Source organism: Primulina huaijiensis, chromosome 7, assembly GCF_012295235.1.
Source record: "Primulina huaijiensis isolate GDHJ02 chromosome 7, ASM1229523v2, whole genome shotgun sequence".
NCBI lineage: Eukaryota > Viridiplantae > Streptophyta > Magnoliopsida > Lamiales > Gesneriaceae > Primulina > Primulina huaijiensis.
Window position 1 is genome coordinate 8,803,167 of NC_133312.1, and position 27,327 is coordinate 8,830,493.

Sequence of the window (27,327 nt, forward strand, 5' to 3'; positions counted from 1 at the left end):
TGGAATTGCGTTAGATTATCCCCGAATAGAATTATCATATTTTGTGCCAATAATAATGTTGATAATGTCTTGCGTTTATTAGATAAAAATTGTGGTAAAAAATTGTTCACTTCTTTAATATACATATGAGTTTGGCTCAAGACGACATTGGTTCATCTTGAAATATATGCTCAAATTTCTATTTTATGTACCATATTTTACACGAAATATACCAGAATTGTATTAATTTATTCCCTAATTATCATATTTTGTACCATGATAATGTTGATAGTGTTTTGTATTTAGTTTATAAATATCATGATAAGAATTTGTTTTCTTAACTTTTATTATGCATTAAATATACATATGATTTTGGATTAAAAAAAAGAAGATAGTGATTCCACTCAAAATATATGTTCAAATTTTCCCGTTATGTGTCATAATTTACACAAAAGACAGTGAAATTTAGTTAGATTATATCAGAATTATCATAGTTTATGTCAATAATAATTTTGAGGTGTCTTGTGTTTAGTAGATAAAAATAATGGTGAGAATTTGTTTTCCTAACTCTTACTCCTTAAATATATATACGATTTTGGTGCAACACGACATTTGTTCCTCCCGAAATATATCTTCAAATTTTCACTCTAAGTGCCATAATTCACACGAAATACATTGGAATTGCGTTACATTATCCCCAAATTATCATATTTTGTTCCAACAATAATGTTGATAGTCTTGTGTTTAGTAGATAAAAATCATGATAAAAAGTTGTTTTCCTAAATTTTATACAGTAAATATACATATAAGTTTGGATCAAAACAACGATGCTTCCTCTCAAAATATATGCTCAAATTTCCCCATGAAGTGCGATAATTTTACATGAAATGCTCAATTCATCACATGTTATTCTTGTTGGGACATCGTAATCTCGCATCCAAGACGCAGCGGAAGTTTAAAATTTTTGTTCTTGGGTGTCGTGTGTTTAAAATCAATCATAGGGTGTTTAAATAATTATACCTTTGCGNAGTTTTTTTTTTTATCTAAGAGGGTGTGAAGATTTTTCTTCTCTCATAATTGATTCTCAATCAATTATTAATTAAGCCAATTATCTCCATAATCATGTTTGACATTGACTTCCTTTCCAATTTGGCCGTGAGGTTGCTTTGCAATTGAGAAGGAATTTTGAGAATTTTATGGAAAAAAATCTCTATAGAATTATGCCCTCTTCTGGTGTACTTATAGAGTGAGACTCCTAATCTAATTAGGAGTCTCTCTCCCACAAGGACTCTAATAATTTCATTATATTTAAACTCTCATATAATTAATAGATAATGTATTTATTAACATTTAATAATACATGATATAATAATATCATATGCACATATTTTATATCACCATATAAAATATATACATGTATATGTATATCAAATTAAATAAGCATTATTTAAATTAAATAACCATTATTTAATTTTTAAATTAACTCATTGGTTAATTTAATTCTAGACTCCTCTAGAACATATATGAGAATTTGTGCATGTTAGTAGTCACCATTACTAGCACAATCATTTAATTAGTAAATTCTCAATTCACTAAATAAATTAATCCGAACTCATTATAACCCCGATCGACGATCCGAAAGAACCGATGTACCAAGGATACAACTCTTGTTCATATAATGAAAATCGAAAATTTCGAAGATCAAAATTTTCACTTACATATTGGGCAGCTGCCAATTTTAGTGAACTCCTTCACAGAACAGGCAGTTCAACTCTCCTTCCTTATTTAGCAATCATGCCAACTTCCATTTCTTCCATCCTATGGAATCAGCTCATAACTCCTTTATAAGCTTCTTGTTTGATCTCCATCAAACTATAGTCGCCAAATTCCAACTCCTTGAAATTTGACTATCTCAACGGGAACACAGAATCCGATACTTGTGTGACCCTCAATGGTTCAGGGATACAGCTAGCCGTGGGTTCACATCTCCATGTGATTCAGAATAACATTTATTATTATTCGGGTTTACCCTAGTTAACCCCATTCTTTTCATCAACTCCTTGATCAAGAATGTCAGAACTCATTTCTGATTGCACCCATCGGATCATGGTAAGAGCGTCTAGTAGCATTGCCCCATGATCCCTTAGGTATCACTGATAGTGCCTACAAGAACTTTTAGTCATGGTTAGCGTACAGTACGGTCCCTTCAACACACATATCCCGATCGAATCTGCAACCATTGGTATATCGAGAGTTGCATATGAATTCAATAACGATGCGATTTATCTTTGAGTACTAATAGTGGCATGTTATGTGCAACTAAGAAAACACCTTTCCATAAAGCACATTTCTTGCTCTGGCCAGAGACTCCTTGCACTATTAACTCATCAGATCACATAGGATATCTTCACCCATAGGAGAACGGTGAATCCCCGACTACAATGCATTTGCTCCTACGTATTTCGAAACTACACCCAACCTTGCCACCTGATGACTCTCGATGGAGCCGGTAAACGGATCAAAGTGCATGCTAGTACGTATAGCCCCTACATTGTCTCGGGTCAAAGGACTAATGGTGTACAACCATAATTGCAGACTATTTCACCCGATAAGTGAGAACCACTTGGACAGTCTGCGAGAGGGTTGTTCAGTGCATCATCACATAATCATCCATATGTGTGAATGGACATCTCCATGCCCTTGTCAATGAAACATGGCGTTTACATCACAGATGCTAGTCTCAAGCTCGAGCGACCTTTATCCTTGTTTTAGGCTGTTGAATCGACTAAGAACCTGTTTAGGATATACGGTACACTTCCTAATGAGTTTCATGATCTTACGTTGCGACGCAGACCTCATGGTACCTATTGTATATTCAAGGACTTTATCTATGCAGCTTGCATGGGTATACAGATAAAGTATAATGCCATAATCGAATAAAATCGTAAAATATTATTAAAATAAAGATTGTTTTCCAATAGAGTCAATAAAGCCCGAGCCACAAGTTGGCTTGCCGGGCACCTACTCTAACAATCTCCCGCTTGCCCTATAGCCAACTACCCATAGATCTCAGACCCATTGCTTCGTGATGCTTCTCAAACAATGGTCCTGGCAGGGGCTTCGTGAGTGGATCAGCAACGTTCTCTGCGGAGGCGACTCTCTCAACCGAAATGTCTCATCTTCCTACAATCTCCCGGATTATGTGGAACTTCCTCAGTATATGTTTGGATTGCTGATGAGACCTCAGTTCCTTTGCTTGCGCAACGGCACCGGTGTTGTCACAGTAGACCGGGACTGGATCAACTGTTTGAGGAATGATGCCCAACTCTTGGATGAAATTTCTCATCCAAATACCCTCCTTTGCTGCAGCCAATGCAGCTATGTATTCGGCCTCAGTGGTTGAATCCGCTGTGGTATCTTGCTTGGAATTATTCCAAGAGACAGCACCACCTTTGAGCTTGAATACAAATCCAGAGGTCGATTTCGAATCATCCACATCTGATTGGAAGCTAGAATCAGTATACCCTTCCAATTTTAGTTCTCCACTCCCGTATACCAAGAACAAATTAGTTCTTCTCAAGTACTCAAGAATGTCCTTTACTGCTTTCCAATGCAGTAGATCGAGATTTGACTTATATAGGCTTGCAACACTCAGTGCATATGCAATATAAGGTCGAGTAGATATCATACCATACATAATACTGCCTATGGCAGACGCATATGGAATGCGGCTCATGGTTTCTATCTCTTCATCAGTCTTAGGGCACATAGACTTGGATAGATTCACACCATGAGACATTGGGAGATATCCTCTCATGGACTCTTCCATAGATCATCTCTTCAATATGATATCGATATATGTGGATTGGGTGAGCCCTAGCATCCTTTTGATCTATCCCTATAGATCTGTATTCCTAATACATATGATGTTTCACCCATATCCTTCATGGAGAACTTACCAGCTAATCATACTTTAGCTGACTGAAACATCCCTACATCATTCTCAATGAGTAGCATGTTATCAACATAAAGTACTAGGAATGTCACTGCACTCCCATTAATCTTCTTGTATACACAAGGTTCCTCAGGATTTTTTGGCAAAATCACACTCTTTGATAGTGGTTCCAGCTCATTGATGCTTGTTTGAGTCCATAAATAGATCTCTGAAGTTTGCATACTTTATGCTCACTTCCTACTGATGTGGATCCTTCATGTTGAGACATGTAAATCTATTCCTTAATCACCCATTAAGGAACGATGTCTTCACATCCATCTGTCATATTTCATAGTCATACCATGCTGCTGTGGCTAGCAGTATCCTAATGGACTTGAATATTGCGAGTGGAAAAAAAGTTTCCTCATAGTCAACACCTTGTCTTTTAGTATATCCTTTTGCTACCAATCTAGCTTTGAAGGTTGAATATTGCGAGTGGAAAAAAGGTTTCCTCATAGTCAACACCTTGTCTTTGAGTATATCCTTTTGCTACCAATCTAGCTTTGAAGGTCTCCACATTCCCATCCGCACCATGTTTCTTTTTGTAAATCATCCTATGAGAACAATTCCCTCAGGTGGATCTACTAAGGACCATACTTGGTTCGAATACATGGAGTCCATCTCAGACTGCATGGCTTCAAGCCATTTAGATGAATCGGCATCAAACAATGCTTCATTGAAATTTCTTAGATCGCATCCAGGAATGAGCTCACCTTGGCCCTCTTCAAGAAGCAGGCTCAACCTTTTAGGCGGCCTTGAGATCCTTTCGGATCTCTTAGGAGCTTGTGTTTCTTTGATTGGCTGTTGGGGTGTGATTCTACTATTTGTATGATAGGTAGTTCTCAAATCTCATCGAGTTCTATCATCCGGTCTTTTCTATCTAATAGAAACTCCTTCTCCAAGAAGGTGGTATTCCTTGAAACAAACCCATTTGTTTCACTAGGATAAATACAAGTAGTATCCAACCGAGTTATTTGGATATCCCACAAAGTAGCACAAATTGGCTCTACTATCCAATTTGTCTCCCACTGTCTGTTTCACGTAAGCAAGGCATCCCCATATTCTTAGGTAAGAATATTTGGACGACTTTCCCATCCATATCTCATATGGAATTTTATTCACTGCCTTTGTATGGACTTGATTCAACAACCTTGCCACTGTTTCAAGCGCATATCCCCAAAGGGATGACGGCAACTCAGTGAATCCCATCATATATCGAACCATGTCCATCTCGTCCGTTTACAACGTTCTGACACACCATACAACTGGGGTGTGGCAGGCGGAATTTACTGTGAGAGAATCTCATTCTCTTTAAGGTAGTCTTGAAACTCAGTACTCGAGTATTCTCCACCTTGATCTAATCGTAGTGTTTTAATACTTTTTCCTAACTGTTTATTCTTTGAACTTTTCAAAGGCTTCATACTTGTATTTCATTAAATATACATACCAAAACCTCGAATGGTCATCGGTAAAGATAATGAAGTAGGAATTGCCAAATCTCGTGCTAACACTTAGCGGACCACACACATCTGTATGGATCAAATCCAACAGATCATGTGCACGTTCCACTTTTCCTAGGAAAGAGGCCTTGGTCATTTTTCCTTCCAGACAGGACTCACACGTCTCTTAGAGAGTTTATGTCTGACGAGTCAAACACGCCCTCTCCCACTAGTTTGTAGATCCTTCCTCAGGAAATATGTCCTAGCCTAACGTGCCACAAATGTGCTTGGTTTAGACTATCTTGTTTTCTTTTGGTTGTTGTTGAAATTGTATTTACTTGGACATTCACTTATCATTGCCAAAACATTTTTGGCCAAAATAATTTCTTATGTCCAGACTTTTTGCAGTGAAGCAAATATTTTCTGACTTATCGGGCTTTGTCAAATTCCAGGCCCACCACCTTCTCAATAGACTCAATCATACTTACAACATGCTCATTGGCAAGAGCCCCCATCTTGCATGCGTGTAGTCATATGTTCCTTGAAAGTGGTGTGCATCATTATGCGAGTTTCATGCACTATGCAACTCTTGCATGTGTATTCGAATGTCAACAACATTCAATATTTCCTCAAAACTGTCTCTACAGTTCATTTGACATAGAAGTGAGCATATTTTACTTTAGCTTGCATACTATGTTCCCACCATCTTGCACGCTTTGTCAGTTCAGCAAGACCGACATTAGTGTGTATGCTCTCCGAACTTAGAACAATATTCCCAGCCAATCTTGAAGATTAGTGTTTGGTTAGCTTATTTTAATAATTGAAATGGATCGCGTGACGAAATCATAAATATACTGATATGGAAACAGAATAAAAGTTACTGACTATTTTAAAATATTTTGTTAGACGTAAAATATGGACTTTTGTTTTTACGAATTGCCTCCCACTATTTTGACATTTTCACCACCCTCTGTTGAAAACGGGAAATCCAATTTCTTTAGTGAGTACGCAAGGCCCAATTGCGAAATTATGATCCCGAATTATATCAGCCAATCATAACTTTCAAAAGGTAGAGCCCAATTGCAACCCCTTGCAACCTTTATGTAATTTTGCCTCACGTTTGAGGAGGGTCCAATAATATGATCCCCTTTCTCTTCACGTGTCGAGCTCGGCCCATCAATGTTGAACCTTAATGGACGGTCGCCATGAGATCCCCAATAATATGAGCCGAAGTCATGGGAGTTCCACGTAGTTCACATCAAATGGAAGTCACAGTGTTCCGGCGTCCAGGCCTCCCCAATAATATGAGCCAGACACTGATCGCGGGTAGCGTTCATCATGCAACCACCGTTGATCGAAGGCAAGGAATTATTAAACTTTCTTTTAATTATCCTTTTAATGGGCTTGATTTAAATTTTGGATCTCATCCAAAATGAGGGATTTTAATTTTTAAAAATTTGTCTCATCATTAGTTTTAAAACTCGTGCCATGATTGTTTGTATGATTGCCGGATTCATGCAACTCTTGTTATTATTATATAATAACGCACATACTGATTATTTATAATATATCACATACATCATAAATAATAATAAAGGATGATCGATAACCGAGAGCTAATTGATCCGTACGAGCCACATACGGATCCATGTCCATAACCTAGGTAAATGCAGGGATGCAAATGCAATATTACATAAGCTTCCAATATTTTACATGTCTTCGATCTTCAAAACTCCTTCCGAGGATCGGGCCCACCGTCTTCAAATCTTGATCTCCCACTAATTCTAATATTTACATTAAATATCAATGGCACATTGGGATACAAATTTAGGGGGTGTGAACGGACCATAAACCAGGTCCACTTTTAATTATCAAATAATCAAAAATTACAACATATAAAATATCCTAACATACACCTAGCACATTGGTCATGGCTCTCGATCATCATTTTAACATATAATATCATATATTATATAAATATGATAATATCACATATTATCAATAAATCGTGTATCTCGTAAATTATCACTAACCGCCATAATTATCAAATTAAATAAACACTTTTATTTAATTTCAAAAAATTAAATTTCTTGTAAAACACCTTTTACCATAAATAATTAAAATCATATTTTAATTATTTATTTTGTAAGAAATTGATTTTATAAAAATTATTGTAGGGGTAAAATCGTCCGTATTTTCATAAAATATCAATTTAACCTAAAATTTTAAAAAATCAGAAAATCGCCCCTAGGCCCGAACAATTCAAGCCCACAACCCAGCGCGGGGCCCGAGACGTTCCCTGGCACCTGCCCGCGCCGCCCGCCCGCTGCCCGATCTGATCGAGGCTGGCCGAGCGCACAGGTGCGCAGGCCCATGCGCGCGCCGCGCGCCCGCCTTGTGGCTCCTGCACGCGCGCTGTGCGCCCGCCGCGCGGCTCCTGCGCGCGCGTCTGCCCGGAACAGTTCCGGGCAGACCCAAAATATTTTTTTTTTTTCAAAAACAGATTTTTCAGAAATAATTGTAGGGGCGTTTTTCATAAAAAAATTTTACGCGGTTAGAAATAATAAACTCAACACAATTTAATTAAAACACACGATTGAGAATAACTAGCTCTGATACCACTGTTGGGACATCGTAATCTCGCACCCAAGAAGCAGCGGAAGTTTAAAATTTTTGTTCTTGGGTGTCGTGTGTTTAAAACCAATCATAGGGTGTTTAAATAATTATACCTTTGCGTTTTTAACGCTGGACTCCAAACTATTCCGGTTTGAGGCGGATATAGTCTTTCTTGTAATTCCCTACGAACGTCTCTTCAATTTTGATCGCCTAATTAGGTCCACGATCAGAAACTTTGTTCCTCGCTTGGATTGCACTAGAAATCGCAAACAATTTCTTCGTTGAGACTGGACGTCCGAATTTCCCAAATCCGGAGTCGGTGTAGCGACGACACAAGGAAGAAATTTGTGGCCAAAATTTTATTCACCCCTTTTCTATGTGGCCGTAAGTTTTTCCCCAAAAACTTTTAAATTGGCCGTGAGTTTTTTTTTTTATCTAAGAGGGTGTGAAGATTTTTCTTCTCTCATAATTGATTCTCAATCAATTATTAATTAAGCCAATTATCTCCATAATCATGTTTGACATTGACTTCCTTTCCAATTTGGCCGTGAAGTTGCTTTGCAATTGAGAAGGAATTTTGAGAATTTTATGGAAAAAAAATCTCTATAGAATTATGCCCTCTTGTGGTGTACTTATAGAGTGGGACTCCTAATCTANGCAATTGAGAAGGAATTTTGAGAATTTTATGGAAAAAAATCTCTATAGAATTATGCCCTCTTCTGGTGTACTTATAGAGTGAGACTCCTAATCTAATTAGGAGTCTCTCTCCCACAAGGACTCTAATAATTTCATTATATTTAAACTCTCATATAATAAATATATAATGTATTTATTAACATTTAATAATACATGATATAATAATATCATATGCACATATTTTATATCACCATATAAAATATATACATGTATATGTATATCAAATTAAATAAGAATTATTTAAATTAAATAACTATTATTTAATTTATAAATTAACTCATTGGTTAATTTAATTCTATACTCCTCTAGAACATATATGAGAATTTGTGCATGTTAGTAGTCACCATTACTAGCACAATCATTTAATTAGTAAATTCTCAATTCACTAAATAAATTAATCCGAACTCATTATAACCCCGATCGACGATCCGAAAGAACCGATGTACCAAGGATACAACTCTTGTTCATATAATGAAAATCGAAAATTTCGAAGATCAAAATTTTCACTTACATATTGGGCAGCTGCCAATTTTAGTGAACTCCTTCACAGAACAGGCAGTTCCACTCTCCTTCCTTATTTAGCAGTCATGCCAACTTCCATTTCTTCCATCCTATGGAATCAGCTCATAACTCCTTTATAAGCTTCTTGTTTGATCTCCATCAAACTATAGTCGCCAAATTCCAACTCCTTGAAATTTGACTATCTCAACGGGAACACAGAATCCGATACTTGTGTGACCCTCAATGGTTCAGGGATACAGCTAGCCGTGGGTTCACATCTCCATGTGATTCAGAATAACATTTATAATTATTCGGGTTTACCCTAGTTAACCCCATTCTTTTCATCAACTCCTTGATCAAGAATGTCAGAACTCATTTCTGATTGCACCCATCGGATCATGGTAAGAGCGTCTAGTAGCATCGCCCCATGATCACCTAGGTATCACTGATAGTGCCTACAAGAACCTTTAGTCATGGTTAGCGTACAGTACGGTCCCTTCAACACACATATCCCGATCGAATCTGCAACCATTGGTATATCGAGAGTTGCATATGAATTCAATAACGATGCGATTTATCTTTGAGTACTAATAGTGGCATGGTATGTGCAACTAAGAAAACACCTTTCCCTAAAGCACATTTCTTGCTCTGGCCAGAGACTCCTTGCACTATTAACTCATCAGATCACATAGGATATCTTCACTCATAGGCGAACGGTGAATCCCCGACTACAATGCATTTGCTCCTACGTATTTGGAAACTACACCCAACCTCGCCACCTGATGACCCTCGATGGAGTCGGTAAACGGATCAAAGTGCATGCTAGTACGTATAGCCCCTACATTGTCTCGGGTCAAAGGACTAATGGTGTACAACCATAACTGCGGACTATTCCACTCGATAAGTGAGAACCACTTGGACAGTCTGCGAGAGGGTTGTTCAGTGCATCATCACATGATCACCCATCTGTGTGAATGGACATCTCCATGACCTCGCCAATGAAACTTGGCGTTTACATCACAGATGCTAGTCTCAAGCTCGAGCGACCTTTATCCTTGTTTTCGGCGGCTGAATCGACTAGGAACCTGTTTAGAATATACGGTACACTTCCTAATGAGTTTCATGATCTTACGTTGCGACGCAGACATCATGGTACCTATTGTATATTCAAGGACTTTATCTATGCAGCTTGCATGGGTATACAGATAAATTATAATGCAATAATCGAATAAAATCGTAAAATATTATTAAAATAAAGATTGTTTTACATTAGAGTCAATAAAGCCCGAGCCACAAGTTGGCTTGCCGGGCACCTACTCTAACAATTCTTTAGCAAGAATATTCCATGGCCATCAAGTATTTAAATGTCTAAACATCAAACATAATACAGTGGACAGAGTTATTGCATAAAAGTAACAAATATCAACTAGTAACAAGCCATAACATGGAACAATATATGAAGTCACTGACTATATCTTTCCACATCGTGCAATGCAGTCACATATCCAACTAGTATAATTTTTTCACACACTAAAACACGATAAAGTAAAAAGGCCATCAGACAACAATGTGCCACCAATACAACCATTAGATCACATACGTCGTCTTGTAGATGTGTCCTCATTAAATTTTTGTTCCATCAGCCTTTTTTCCTATGTATGGGAAAGTCTATGAGTTGTTTTTAGGTCAATCATAATTCCGAAAGGTAAAAATATATGAATATACGATGTTTTGCTCGTAAATCAAACAATTCAACACTATTTTCACCCCCAAAAAAAATCTAGTTCATGGCTTCTTTGCAACTGCGTCGATTGTGGTGTTGTTGCTATGAAGGGCACGGTTTAGATGGCCGGTGACAGTGTAGCGACGGTGATTCTATGCTCTGCGATTTTTCCGATGGAGATTTTGGTTAAGACCTAGAAAAGTGCCGAAAGAAAGAGGATTAAAGGCAGTGTTGAGGGAGAAAGCGATTTAAAAAAAAAATAGAAATTTATTATAAAATAAATGTGGGTAAATATGTAGAATCTTTGACTAGGGAGTGCTAATTAAACTCTTTCATGCGTCATAGAGTCCGAACAAAAAATACTTTAAAAATCTCTTATATGCGCATTTGTGGTGTTGAACAACTAGTTATTTTAGGACAATTATTTCTGGAATTTGTACATAAATATGAGATTTTCGTCGATTTTAATTATCACAAATTTATGGTTTTCGGTGCATTAAATTAGGGTTTTAGTATTTCTTTGAAATGTTTAAAGATTTTCAAATTTTATTTGTTTTGATGTGTAGCATATAATTATTACGTTTTTGTACAATAATTTGTGGAATTTATCTAACCATGAGATTGTCTCTTATTTTGATCCCCAATTTCGGGTTTTTGGTGCTTTAAGATAGGGTTTAGGATTTTCAATATTTAGTTGTATTGATGCGTTGATTTTGAGTAATTATGAATTATTCATCGGTTTAAAGTTGAAAATTCCGAATTTTTAGATTTTCGTCCGAATTTTGAACCTCATTATTAATGTATGTATAGTTGCTATTATGTGGTGTTTTTGTTGTTGATTTTATCTAAAATAATTGGTAAATATGTATGATTTTTAGGTGTGAAGGAAAAATTAGTTCCAAAACAAAGAGCTAACTTGAATTGCGGTGTTTTCACAGACTTGTGGGATGAATTCTTTGCGTGAGATGACCTTTCATTTTGGAAGGACGAAGATGTTTGTTTAATTGCAGCCTACACAGATCACACGTTGTTTTTATGATATTCATATTTGGTGTTATTGAATTCATATTGGGTATCATTATTATGTATGTCAATTATTATGTTTATAGATTAATAAAGTAAAAATTGGTATAATTCTAGATTGGATGAAATGATTTCAAAAAAATTTGAATTGATATCCACCTTATGATAAAAAGTTTATTTAAATTTTACTAATAAAAAAATTTTGTGATATCCACCTTATCCCATTAGCAATGTTATACCATATCCACGTATTATTGTATGTTCTATATTAGTCGTCCATAGAGTAACATCTACATAAACTAGGTATGATTATTGAAACGACTTCGATTTTTTTTTTTTTAAATCATAGATCATAAACTCGAAAATACTATCAAAATAAAATAACTTAACAATTCTTACAATCATAATAAATTAGCATATGAAATCTCAAGTGCATAAAATAAATCTTAAATCATCAACTAACCAAGACTTCCTAAATTGACATTTAAAAAGATCAACTAACAATAAAATAAAGTATAAAAATATCTCTAAAAAAATAATTAACATAATCTTTAAATCTTTAATCTAACAAGTTAGTGCGGAAACATAAAGACCCTCGGGTGTGTACTGCTGCACTCGATCCACTCAATCGTCACCACCTCCATAAATCATCAAATTTTGCATCATACAAACCTAGTGAGTCTAAAGACTCAACACGTTCTAAACATGGATAGCAAATAATATATATACAATCACATGCATTTAAAAATCATATTTTAATTTAAAATAGCTTTTGGATTTAAATAAACCAATTAAAAAAGTATAATTAAATCATAAATAGTAAAATCATTTTAAAATAACTTTAAGCATAAACAAATCCTTTAAAAAAGTCATTTAAAAATAAGCTTTGAGCATAAATAAATCATTTTAAAAATAGCTTTAATCATCATCATGAATCATGTATCATAAAATCATTTAAATCATAAACTTTCAATCATATATCATTTTGGGTAAGTTTGATTCTCGAAAATGACTAGTTTTTATCTTTTGGTCGACTACAGTCTTAGCTCCACATGGTCCATGGAGGTGGGCACTAGGCTTTACCATATAAATACGATCGTCGGGGCTCCCTCGGAGGCCTTCTCTCATAGACGGGATCCCTCGGGGGTATTTTCCCATAAATTGGCTCCTTCTGGGGCCTTCTCCCGTAAATGGACTCCCTCTGGGCATTTTCTCCTCACGACATCCCCACAAAATTGTAAGTTCATCGTTCTTTCTTAAAACGGATCCCCCACATATCATATATCATTTGTCACAGTCAATTCGCATCCCTCAAAATATTTTTTCTTTTCTTTAAAAACCATAAAATAACATAACTTTCCAAAAATAGTATTTTATACAGTAAAAATTGCACAGCTTTTCCAAAAATCATAAAATAACATATTTTCATTAAAATCATCATTTTAAATCATATAATATCATTTTACAAGCATTATGATCTTTCGGGACGCTGCCAAGCGTTTACGTATTTTCTTAAGTGTAAAATTACTGTTTTGCCCCTAGACGTAAAAATTCTCGAATTTACCTTTTTCTCAGTTTTAATGACATGGGCTTACCTTAAATTATTATTTAAGCTTAAAATATAATTTTTCATAATTTTATTTTGCTTAAATCTAGGTGTTTCGATTAATTCTTTAATTAACGTTTTGTGAGGCGATTAAATCTCGGATAAATCAAAACTCATTATTTTGATCCCAAATTTTAAACATAACATTTTTAATCTGCGCGTCCTCCCTTTTTCTCTCACGGCTTCCATCTTCTCTCGAGCCAGTAGCCAACCAAGCCGCACCAGCCCATGTCCCGACCCTTGCCCATCACCCTTGGACCCTGATGAACCACCTAGCTCGCCCTTAGCCTCGTTGGACCCCTCTCCCGAAGCCCAGCAGTGCACAACGCAAGGGGGAGAGTCCCACTTCATGTGGACTCTTCCCCAGCCCCTTGACTCGAGCCCTAGTCCTCCTAGGACCTAACCATGACCCTTAGGACCCAACCTCCAGACCCGGTCGAGCCACCTGCCCCCATGCATAAGAACCGAGCTTTTGAATTTTCAAACCCCACGGCTCTTACTTGTTTTCTGGCCCACGGTTCCAGCTTATTTCCCTTCACTTTTTATCATGTTTTGTCCAATAATCATTCATATTTTATCATGTATTGGCAGCGTATTCGTTGGATTCAAAAACGTTTTAAAAACAAGCGTAAAATCATTGAAACCTTGAAAATAATTGACAACACGAAGAACCAATCATAAAAATGTATTTTCCATACATAAACAATTAAATTATGCATATTATGATTTGTATGATGTTTAAAAAAGTTTAGGAAACATGTCTTTGCGTTTATAACGCTCAGTTATTCGATCGTTCGCGAGGGTGCGTAGTTGGACGACCGGACGACGAAGAACATAAGCTTTTCTCTCCTCCTAATTTTTGAAAATCTGAATTGTGTGTGCAAGGTGTTACACGGCTGCTGATGGGTATGAATTGTGGGGTTTTGAAGACCTAGGACACTTATTTATAATTTAATTAACATATTAATGGGCTTTGATTTTGGGCTTGCAGCTTAAGGGTAATTGGGCCTACTTAAATTAATTAAATTGGGCCCAATAACACTTATTTAATTAAAACATAAAGTTTATAAAATTAGTTTCCATAAAATAATATTTTTGATCTTTTAAAACTTTTTTTTGCCCAAAACCGGCTTTCGGGAAAAATCAAGCTCGACTCGTAAAATAATTTGAGCTTCAACGTTTTTAGGAAAAATTAAATCATTTTTAAATCAAATTAGGAAGTCTTGCCATTATTTAATGAAAAATACATATTCTTGTCTTGGTCATCCCCGGTCTCCTTTTCCCTACCTATTATCGAATATTTGGGTAAAATCCTTAATTTCATATAATCATGTCTTATTATCATTTAATCATGCAATTATACATTTAATAAATATCATGCTAGCATTTAAAAGTAATTAAATAAAACAATTAAGCAATTAAAATAATTTTGCATGCATGCGGTTTACGTAGATTGATTTTTTGGACGTTACAATTCACCCCCCCTTAAATAGAATTTCGTCCTCAAAATTTTCCTTGACTTGACGATTGTAAAGCTTAGATTCCCTTATCCATCTCAAACTTAACCTCTAACTTAAATCTTACTCTTCAATTCGGACCTCAAAATCTTAAAAATTGTCATTCTAACCCAAAAATTTCCAAAGTCAACTCCTAAATCCAGCTTAAGTAGTGCATGCAGCCTATTTTTTCTAAGTTCTTCAATATTCCAATCAATTATACTACACAACATGCATTTAATCATTTTACATTAAGCATGCAACTAACATTTATATCATGCATCATATAAACATTTAACGAATTTTAAGCATATAAAATATAAAGCAGTAAAAACTCACATATTTGAGGCGTGACTTCTTGAGGTTCTCGAGGTGACAGTACACAACCCTTTGGGGAAAACCTTACTCTGATACCAACTGAAACGACCTCGATTTTTTTTTAAATCATAGATCATAAACTCGAAAATACTATCTAAATAAAATAACTTAAAAATTCTAACAATCATAATAAATTAGCATATGAAATCTCAAGTACATAAAATAAATCCTAAATCATCAACTAACCAAGACTTCCTAAATTGACATTTAAAAAGATCAACTAACAATAAAATAAAACATAAAAATATCTCTAATAAAATCATTAACATAATCTTTAAATTTTTAATCTAACAAACTAGTGCGGAAACATAGAGGCCTTTGGGTGTGTACTGCTGCAATCTAAGCATAAACAAATCCTTTAAAAAAATCATTTAAAAATAAGTTTTGAGCATAAATAAATCATTTTAAAAATAGCTTTAATCATCATTATAAATCATATATCATAAAATCATTTTATTCATAAGCTTTCAATCATTTATCATTTTGGGTAAGTTTGATCCTCGAAAGTGACTAGCTTTTATCTTTTGGTCGACTGCAGTCTTAGCTCCACACGGCCCATGGGGGTGGGCACTAGGCTCCACCATGAAAATACGATGGTCGGGGCTCTCTCGGGGGGCCTTCTCCCATAGACGGGCTCCTTCTGGGGTCTTTTCCTATAAATGGGCTTTCTCTGGGCTTTCTCCCGTAAATTAAATGGGCTCTCTCTGGGGCCTTTTACCCTCACGACATTCCCACAAAATTGTAAGTTCATCGTTCCTTCTTAAAACGGATCCCTCACATATCATATATCATTTGTCACAGTCAATTCACATCCCTCAAAATATTTTTCTTTTTCTTTAAAAATCATAAAATAGCATAACTTTCCTAAATTTTGTTTTGTATCTCATGAATCTTTACGACATTTAACATATATCTAGCTATAGTGTATGCGTTGTGTGTCGATTCTAAATGATCTAACGCTAAAATATTTTTTTGCATAGTCCAAGCTTCATCTATCCAATAACATGTAACAACAAGATAAGATTCATATTTCAAATTAGTCCAAATATCAGTTGTTAAACTAACTCTACAAGATATATTTAAAGGATGTGATATTAGTATTTCTTTATAATATTCTTTATACATATTAAAACAATATTTCTTAAGTATGTGTTTAGAAATATTATGAAAATCAAGTTGAATAGTACTAGTAAGTTCAATAAAACCTTCTTGTTCAGTTATTATAAAAGGTTAACATTTCGTAACAAATTTAACGATAGCTTTTCGAGATATTTCTTTTGTAATCGTAAAAGCTTTATCAGATGAAAGATTAATTTGTTGTTGAGTTATTTCCCTACAGAATGGTTGTAGAGTATCAGGGTCAAGCTTATATATCTTGACTAAATGTTTTTTAAAGTGTCGGTACCACCGGAACCACCATCTATTTTATAAGAACATCTATTTTTGCAAATTCTACACACAACAAAAGAGTCGTTTGTATCAGGTTTTTTTTCAATGTCGAAGTGATCCCAAACTTTACTTCGCTTTACTCGACCCGTCATCGTGCTCCTCAGAATGTTGCTTCCTCCGACAGATGATGATGATCGAAAATTCCCACCACCTTCATTGGGAAGTTCCACAACATGTTCTTCCTCGTGACTGGGTTCGAAGTCTTCAAAATCGGGAATGTAGGCAAAATCTTCACCAAAATCTAAATTGCGTTTTGAAGACGACGTCATTGAAAATATATTTAGTAAATATTATGTATAATGAATAATAACAAATAACAATTGTGTTGAAAATATTAACAATTCGAGATTGAGTTCAAAGAAATATAGAATAAGATTGTTGGATGAACATTATGAAAAACAAGCACATATTTATTGGGATGAAAAAAAATATTTACAATTTTATCCCAAAAATAATTGTAATTTTGCTCCTAAATTAGGGGCCGAATTGCAATTATTTCAAAAATATCCGTTGGGCTTGCCCAACGGATATGTCAATTTTTCATTTTTTTTATTATTTTTTTGGCCAACGTAAATGTCATTTCGTATTTTTTCGTTTTCAATTATTATTTTTTAAAATTCAAACCAAAATCGGATCCAGATCCAGTTCCGGTTCGGATTCTCGGATCCGGATCTGGAACCTACTTTGGCCGGTTTTTTTAATTGAACAATTTCACTCCATTTAAATACGGTTTTGGAACCGGTATGGACAAACCGGTGCCGGTTGCGGTTTTCTCGGGTCGGCATTTCTACATATTGCATCGATGCTCCATCTTATAATTGTATTATAGTCGAGGAAAGATAATTTCTTGAGAGGCGTAAGTCAAAGTTAATGTTGGAAAGGATTTGTGGAGGACCAAGAATTGGCCCACAGTTCTGTATCATTGCTTATGTGGCACAGCAATCAAATCACTTCATATATTTGTTAAGCATTGTGGTAGAGTAGAACGATACCCTTAAGTTGCACTTAAACAAAGTATCACCCGTATGTTTAAAAATAAGTCCAATTATCTCTTTGAGGTTGAATAATTTCATTGTCCCCTTCCATGAGCAAGAATTTAAATTTGATTCAAGTCCATTAGAGTTCCTATTGCAATTATTGTCAGGGGGGTGTAAAAAGCAAAGTAAACCAAATCTCTGGATATCATTTTTGTTATCTGAACCAGGGGAGGACAATTTCAAAGGGATGCTGATGATAATTTTGTTCTTTATCCGGTGATGACAGGAAATCGGGGAAGAGTTCGTTGGATTCTTGGAAAAAGAGCTGCACATCACAGATACAGAGGCAGCTGAAGATAACAAGGTTTTCAAAAGGGTGTTTGGCTGATGGAACTAAGGAGGCTGCAAGTTCCGATCAAAAGGGGTCGAATAAAATCCAGTAGCATTGATGAGATCGAAGAAACCTTGGCCCAATTGGCCTATCCCTAGCCTTAAATTATGGGTCTAGTTCAACCCGTCCTATCCCCAGCCTTAAATTCCATTTGTGGGTCATATTTATTTTTGCGTTTTCCACACTTTTATATGCAAAATATGGTCAAACAAAATATTGACCTTTTTTTCCCCTTCTTGCCCAAAATCGAAACGCTTTACGCTTGAAGCGCGTTTTTTCACGTGTTTTAGGTATAATAAATATAACTGGGAGATAATTTTTTTCCATTTCTTAGGCGGATATATTACAGTCTCAAATTCCAATTCCACTTGTAATCTTTTTCAAAAAATAATTCATCAATCGAAAGAAAGAAGAAGTTGTTGACCAAAAGCTAACCCCAGCTGTTTGTTTATATATTAGAGAATACAGAATAAATGTTAATTAAGAGTTGTAGGGCTTTACCCGTGTAAGGGAGCCCTTCCAGAAATTCTCGAAGGCCAGGGACGAGCCCAGGCCTAAGAGGGGGTTTGGAAATAGTTTTCAACCAGCAATAGACGCGCCTCGGTTAGAACCTCACTAGCTGCGTCATTGCCCCAAGCGCAAAGATACTCTCAATAATCCAAGCTTTCGGCTTTTATAGCTCACTCAATAGCCCCTCGTTTCTGGTCCTCCCGATGTGGGATTCAAACATCAGAGATCCGAAATGAAAGCTGAATCCAAAGAATCCATCGAAGCTCACAAATCACTAGGCAACTGTGTCTTGTGCTGTGCCTGCTTCAACATTTTCCGAAGTGCAAGAATTTAGACCAAGAAAACAAAACTCATTTGTTCTATCGACCATTATTTTATAGGAAATTAAAAAAAAAAAAAACCGACGTCCGCTACGGTCTGTGACCGAAATCAGGTCAACAATTTTAATGAATCATGAAAAACATCTACACACCAAACCTTGAAAGGTCTTTTGCACAACAAATCGAATCGATTCCGTTACTGTTTTTTTTGTGAAATTTGTGCTGTGATCTTTGAGCTAGTATGTGTAATGACAAGTTCAGTTTTCATTAGTTGCAAAAGAATCTAAGATGCAACACAACATCAAATTACTGCACAAATTTCATTAACGAGATTGAAGCTACCTTAGCACGGACGATGAAGAAAAAATTGGATCATTGATAAAAAATAATAATAATAATAATAATAATAATAATAATAATAATAATTGTATAATATTCAACTCATTATATTGTTTTACATCAATTGAACAAAAAAAAAATTTATCTCCAATTTATTACTTCAAAATTTATACTAAGAAAAATACTACATAATATTATCTACTATTTAAATATCATTTAGAAATTTATAATTATATCAATAGATTTAATTTGTGTTTAACAATTAAATAATTATTTGATCTAATAATTAGTTTTCGTACTTTATATTAATCATAGATCACTTAAATATTTAAAAATAATACAAATTATTTTACAAAAGTATAATACCTTTTAAAAATAAAAAGCACATATTCCATGCCTTCAACTCACAGCGCAGGCGTAAGTACAACACTGATGGACACTGTGTGAGGGTTAATGTGGTAATTGTATTATCTCATCTATAAGACGCGTGAAATATATGTTTTTGAAATGTTGTTGTTGATCATAAATTAATAAGAAATAAATTACCATATGTGTAACAGAAGTTAGTATTGTGTTCGGGTATTGTCACCACTAACATACAACATGCAGCGGAAATTAATTAGTAACACACAGATATACAACTAAGTAGGTTGTCACGGATGTAAATATGTACAAGTATGAATACTTGAACAACGTCTCAGGGAAAAAATTCACTAGAAAAATATTTAAATCGTTTACACAAAACAATACCAGTGAGATTAACAAAACCAAAATCCTTGATACTCCAAAGAATTAAAATGTATCAAAAACTCAAATCAAATACTAGATGCATAACACAAAAAACGTATTGCTTAAAACCAAATTAAACCACTTTTCACCCAACACTTCACGCAGTGTTGTTCTTCAAGTGTCGTCAACACCAATCAGCACCACGGTAAGTGTGTGAATTAATCAGACAGATTATTCACACGATAATCTTCAACTATGAACTCTGTGTATGCTCAGAAAGACTTCAGCAGTTGCACTCACATCTTCTCCGAATATTTCGTATATATTCTTTCACATATCTTGATCTAATTATTTTCATAAAAACAAATCCTACAAACATGAAAACAAGGCTCCGTTTGGTTTGAAGGATAGGATAACTAAAGGATTAGTAATTAGAGTGATTAAAAAATGAGATGTATAGATTAATAGTATGTTGGAATAAATAACATGGTGTTTGGTATGATTTTAAAATGATGGATTGATTTTGTAAATTTTATCGTAATGACCAAAATGCCCCAAGTGTTAATTAAATATATATTCTTAAAATAATTGGATAGATAATTAAATATTTATAATTATAATTTACATTTATTAAAATTAATTTAAATCATTAAAAAATAAATTAAAATTTAATAAATATTTATTTTCATAAAAAATTAATTAACAAGATTACAAATTTATAAAAATTTAATTTAAGATAGATTTGCATTACAATTTATTTTCTTTAAAATGATTGAAAATAATAAAAATATATGAAATTAATTTATAAAAAATATAATAAAAATTTAAATATTATATTAATTATTAAATTTTCACTAATTTTAATTTTCATATTATATTGAAGAAAACAATTCATGGGTATTATGGTCAATATACAATCTTATCATGATCACTATTCAAAAATTATTAATTATCACACCATCTGAGGAGTGATATTTAATCACACAATTAACATGAATAGTGTGAGTTTTTAATTATAATCAAAGGCCTGTAGATTAATAAAAAAACGAACCAAACGCAAGATAAAGGAATGATTATTAAATAATCATTCTCTTATCATGGCTACCAAACATAGCCAAGAGTTTAATATGAACAAAACTCTATTCAAACCTAAGATAATTTATCCAGAGGTAAATACCAAAAATAAATTATTTAGGATAAATACCAAGATTAGATTAGGTCAAGCAGGTCTAGAAATGCAAAACACTTATTTTTCATATTATATAAAAGACAAAATTAATTAAGAATAATAAATTTAATGAACACAAAAATGAATATATCATCATAAATAACACGAAGCTAACAAATAAAATGATTTAAACAACCTCCACTTGAAACTTTTATATAGAATAAATAAATATATAGAATATGGGTAGATATAGATACAAATTATTATTTTTTTTTTTATTAATGTTCAACCGCTCAATGCATTATTAAATAATCAAATTACATTAAATAAAACTAAAATAATCAAATGTAAATAAAATTGGAAATTAAATTAGTAAAACAAAATAAGCACATGACACATAAAAATTAAAATACAAATGCAGTGGGAAGAAAATGAAAATCAATCAATGTACTATTTGACACATGAAATGGAACGCTGATAAATCAATAAGATACATATTTACAAGTAACAATAACAATTTATTAAACACATATTAACTAGTAAGAGAAACAATAATTTGCCACAAATCAATCAATTAATTAAATAATTAATAATTAATGATATATAGAAATGAGCTACCAAAAAAAAAATTGGCAAACATATTCTCCAAAATGCATTAGAAAATAACAACACCCCCCCTAAAAGTCATAAAAATTATGAATGAATATATAAGTAAATTCACAAATCAAACTGCTTTTTATATATACAAGGATTCACAAATCAAAGACCTCGTTTTTTATATAGGTATATGCACTATTTAACATATCAAATGGAATTTTAGAAAATTTTTTTTTTTTTGGATTAAAGCTTGCATAGATAAATTTCTATGAACCTTAGCAAAAAATTTTTAAAAAAAATCACGTTAATAGTTTCAATTTCCTAAGAATTTATGAACTTTAGCAAATAAAATAAATAAATTGCATCAAGAATTCCAAGTTAATATTCTAGATGGAAAATAAAATAACTAAGTGATACTCACGGGAAATTTCGGGTCCGATCCCAACGAGCGTCACTAGTTCAGACGTGGGCTTTAAGATCACCCTGAGCCTGAAATCAAGAATAAGACCGTTAGAAGGGGGCCAGGAGGGTGTCCTGGCGTAGCCCCTCCGACGCTCAAGTCAGAGACTGAGGATATATGAGGGGAGCAGCTAAGGGTGCTGCTGAAAACAATATAGTGAATGAAATAACCGTACGCTCAAACCTGGTATTTATAGGAGAATACCTGGGCCCTTCACCTGTGAGCCCTAAATATGGGTCGGATCTTGATGGGCTCATCCATGGGGTATCACCAGTCTCCCCCTCCCGAGTCGAACTGAATTGTAGATTCAAAGTTCGATTAATTGTGTTGTCCTTGTTTTATCGGCGATGAGAACGTACCATGCCAGAAAAATTAATTTCGTTTGTCGTTCGTCAGTCTCCAAAGATTTGGAAACAAATTAAATCATATCGCAACCTTGTACTGAAGGGAAAGAAATCAAATCGTAATCCTGCCTTGAAAGAAAAGATTTGGTCTGGGCTCCTCCTATAAATATGGGTTCCCTCCTTACTTCATTTTCATTTATCCCATATATAATTTCCTCTGCTACTATTTCACCAGCTCTCCACCATCGCAGGCCACCTTCTCACTTCTACACCTACGCTCATGACCTCGCCCGACGCCGCTGAGCCCTCGCCCCTGCCGCGCTCGCCCAGCGTCCGAGCCACGCTCTCCCGGCGTCCCGCCTAAGCGCCACGCTCGCCTTGCCCTCAGCACGTCCCGGCAGCGCCTCGCCCCAGCGCGCGCTCGCCCCTGCCAGAAGCTCGCCCGGCCCTAGCCGCACGCTCGCCCGAGCGCTCGCACACACAAGATCCACGCTCGCCCGGCGCCACGCCTAAGCGCGCCTCGCCCCTCAGCACGCCCGACAGCGCCTCGCCCCAGCGCGCGCTCGCCCCTGCCACCCGCTCGCCCGAGCGCTCCTACTGCAAGCTCGCTCGGCCCCAGCCTCGCCGCTCGCCCGCACTCACCCTCGCCCTCTCTCAACCTCCCCCACGCCAGCGCCGCTTTTCCCCGCAAGCTCGCGTGCGCACTCGCCGACCCTCGCCCTCATTCCTGCTCGCCCTGCGCTCGCCGACCTCGCCTCGCCCCATCTCGCCCTCGCCATCATCCGCATATCGCCTCGCCACTTGCCCGCACTGCACTCGCCCACCGAGCGCCCTCGCCCTGCCAGCCGTGTGCCTCGCCCTCACCGTGCTCATCACCCACTTGCTCTCGGGGTCTTATTTTTTTTGGGTATTTTCTCACGTCTCACTCGGGTCAGTTTTCTCCTTTATCTGTTTAGCTACCTTTGAAATCATGTCTTCCTCTGATTATGAGTCTAGTTACTCGAGTGATTCCGAGAGGTCTAGCGGGTCTAGCGAGTCTAGTGAATCTAGCCAGAGTAGGACTTCCCTAGCTGATCCTGAATTTACCCTTGACTCTCATGAGGAGGAAGTCGCCACTCATAGCCGTCCTGGTAAGGAAGTTCGCCATGTGACCCAACAAATGAACATATCTGACGCAAATAATTTATGGTACGGTCATTTGTCATCCCACATCCCTCCTGATAGCGAGTCAAAACTTAGAACTTTGTGGCACATTCCTTCCTCCCATCAGATCATCATTCCTACCTCTGAGGACCGACCCTATCTAGCTCCCAATGGCTGCTACACTTTCTTTCAGCACCACTTTGATGCCGGTCTTCGTTTTCCCTTGTGCGATTTCCTCCAAGAGTTAAGCAAGTACTATCAGGTGCACTTAGGTTTACTCACTCCCAATGCTTTCCGCTCGATATGCTGCTTCGCTGTGCTATTTAGGGCCTTAGACCTTCCGCTGAACTGCACGACTTTCTCCTACTTCCTGGTCTTAGCCAAGTCTAAGGACGGACCTTTCTATGTGACCTCTCGGTCTAGTCACAAACTTTTCGACGGGGCCCCCAGTCACGTGAAGGACTGGAAAAAATATTACATCTTTATCCAGCCTCCTAAGGAATTAACTTGCTTCAATGATTGGTACCCTACTTTCACTAAGCCCGACCTTTCCAAGGATTATAAGAAAGATAAGGAGTATCTGCAGATAATGAGTGTACTAGGAGACCGATGCTTTAACATTCCCAAACTTCTATCTGAAGATCTTCTGTGTCACGCCGGGTTAAGTCCTGCGAAAATTAAGCTGAAGGAGAATGCTGGTAGATACTCTCACTTTTTATGTTTCTCGTTTTTCCTTTTGCTTATTATGTTACTTGTTAACACTCTCATCTGGTTCATTGTCTTTGCTTGCAGGTACTAGAGTTATGAATGCTCTATTTCTCCGTGAAATTGCAAAGAAGAAGACTGAGGGTTCATCATCAATACCTCAGAAGTCAGTTGCCTCAGCACTCAAGACGGGGATGAAGAGAACATGCTCTACCACCGCGACAAAACCTGCTGGCCTGCCCACCCCGGCAAAGAAGAAGAAGGCAGGCTCCTCCTCTTCCACTCAGGAGCGAGCCTCCTCCCCACCTCCTCAAGCTGAATCACATCCTCCATCTGGCAAAGAAAAGACATCTGCCGACCCTGGCCCGTCCATTCCACAGAAGAGCAAGCGCAAGATTTCTGAGATCTCGGCCACAACGGTCTCCTCTCCGGAAACACCCGAGCCGGATGATGGGCCTATCATCGGGCCGAGTATACACCCCTTATACACGCCGGAGTCGATCATCGTTGGTCGAGGTCCTTCTCATTTAGCTCAGAAGATATTGTATCAGCTTCCTTCCCACGCAGATGCGACGTTCATGAGTTCCCTGGGGTGGTCTGATCTTACTCGCCGGACATGCAGCAATATCGCTGAGGTATAATTCTCATTCCAGATTCTAGACTGATATTCAATATATGCTTGCTTTTCTTGTCGTCTTTTCACTCTTATCTATCTTACTCAGGGCATGATGTACTTAGGGGAGTTGGTGGAGCGTGCCAATGCTACCCGGTCCAGCGCTTGTCATGACTTACGCGAAAGTAAGGCTCTTTGCGACCAACTCCAGGCGACCCTAGATGAAGCGAAAGCGACACACGTTAAGGAGCTTTCCGAGTCCCAAGCTCAATGTGGCGAGCTCTTGAAGGAGAAACAGGAGTTTCAGCGACTGATAGAGGACCACGCCAAAGAGAACCAGAAGCTGAAGGAGGAGTTAAAGAATTCGCGAGCTGAACTTAAAGACGCCAAGGTGCGACATGCTGCAGAAGCGTCCTCCTTCAAAGAAGACTTTCTCAAATCTGAAGAATTCGTTGAGATCTGTGGCCCGAGAGCTTTTCACTACTTGGAGGTAGGTTTTGAAGGTGCAGTTGATCTTTTCAAGGCTCAAGGCTACCCTCCGGCCGGCGCTCCCACTGATTTCATTAGCCTTGAGGACTTTGTAGCGAGTCTCCCTCCTGATCTCTAGACCATGTTTTTTTTTAAAAAAAAACTTGTGTTATTTTCTCATTTACGCAGACACTGTAGGCCTTCGGGCCATATTCTGTTACTTTCTGCACTGCTTTACTTTCCGTAGTATTATGCAACTTTTGTGATGTTTACATTTGATTATTTCCTTTTGCGCACTTTGGGCATGTACGAACTCGTTTTCTGTCGTATTGAGTATTTTGCGTTTGCATTCACTGCTTCTTCTTAATTTATCTCTGTTGCCTTTAAACCACTAGGGTGAATAAAATCGACAGGGTATGATCTCCTCTGCTAGGTGATATCTTAGCAGGAAATTGAAAATTCAACACCCCCACCCTCTAACTCCTCTACTAGGGGATGTCTTAGTAGGAAAATAAAATTTTTCTCCTGTCCTCTGCTCCTCTACTAGGCGATGCCTTAGTAGGAAAATTTAATTTTTCTCCTGACCTCTAATCCTCTACTAAGCGGTGCCTTAGTAGGAAAAAAAAATTTCTCCACTCTCACCCTCTAACTCCTCTACTAGGTGATGCCTTAGTAGGATAATAAAATTTTTCTCATGTCCTCTGCTCCTCTACTAGGCGATGCCTTCGTAGGAAAATAAAATTTCTCCACTCTCACCCTCTAACTCCTCTTCTAGGCGACGTCATAGCAGGAAAATAAAATTTTTCTTCTCCCCACCTCTGCTCCTCTGCTAGGCCGTGCTTTAGCAGGAAAATAAAATTTTTCTCCTCCCCACCTCTGCTTCTCTGCTAGGCCGTGCCTTAGTAGGAAAATAAAATTTCTCCACTCTCACCCTCTAACTCCTCTACTAGGGGATGCCTTAGTAGGAAAATAAAATTCTTCTCCTGTCCTCTACTCCTCTACTAGGCGATGCCTTAGTAGGAAAATAAAATTTTTCTCATGTCCTCTGCTCCTCTACTAGGCGATGCCTTCGTAGGAAAATAAAATTTCTCCACTCTCCCCCTCTAACTCCTCTACTAGGGGATGCCTTAGTAGAAAAATAAAATTCTTCTCCTGTCCTCTACCCCTCTACTAGGCGATGCCTTAGTAGGAAAATTTAATTTTTCTCACCCTCACAATGCAACAACTTTCATGAATTGAAAAGAAGAACTTGATTTTATTGAATTCCAACGGATTACATAGGTAAATTCAGAAAATAAAATACATCAACGATAGAATCAAGAATAATACTTCCTAAGGTGATAAGCATTCCAAGGCCTCTTCAAAGCCTTGCCTTGTGCATTCTCCAAGTAATGGGCTCCAGAGCTCAGCCTCTCGATCACTTTGAAGGGACCCTCCCACTTTGGGTCCAACTTTTCTCTTTGCTCTTCTGGCACCTTCCTCAGGACCAAGTCACCTACCTGGAAGTTTCTCTGAACGACCCTCCGATTATAAGACTGTGCAATACGGTTCTTATAAGCTTCCATGTGAATGCTGGCAGCCTCTCTCTTTTCTTCCAGAAGATCAAGGTCAGTGGCGCGTCTCGCATCATTGTCTTCGTCATAAAACATTATTCTTGCTGATT

General features: G+C 36.7%; 1 non-coding gene across 1 annotated transcript; it reads right to left on the reverse strand.

Annotated features, from left to right (window-relative positions):
- Positions 1–18,761: 18,761 nt before the first annotated feature.
- On the reverse strand, positions 18,762–18,914 carry LOC140981884 (U4 spliceosomal RNA). Its single transcript, XR_012176160.1, has one exon. It is a non-coding gene; the product is annotated as a U4 spliceosomal RNA (small nuclear RNA).
- Positions 18,915–27,327: the final 8,413 nt, after the last annotated feature.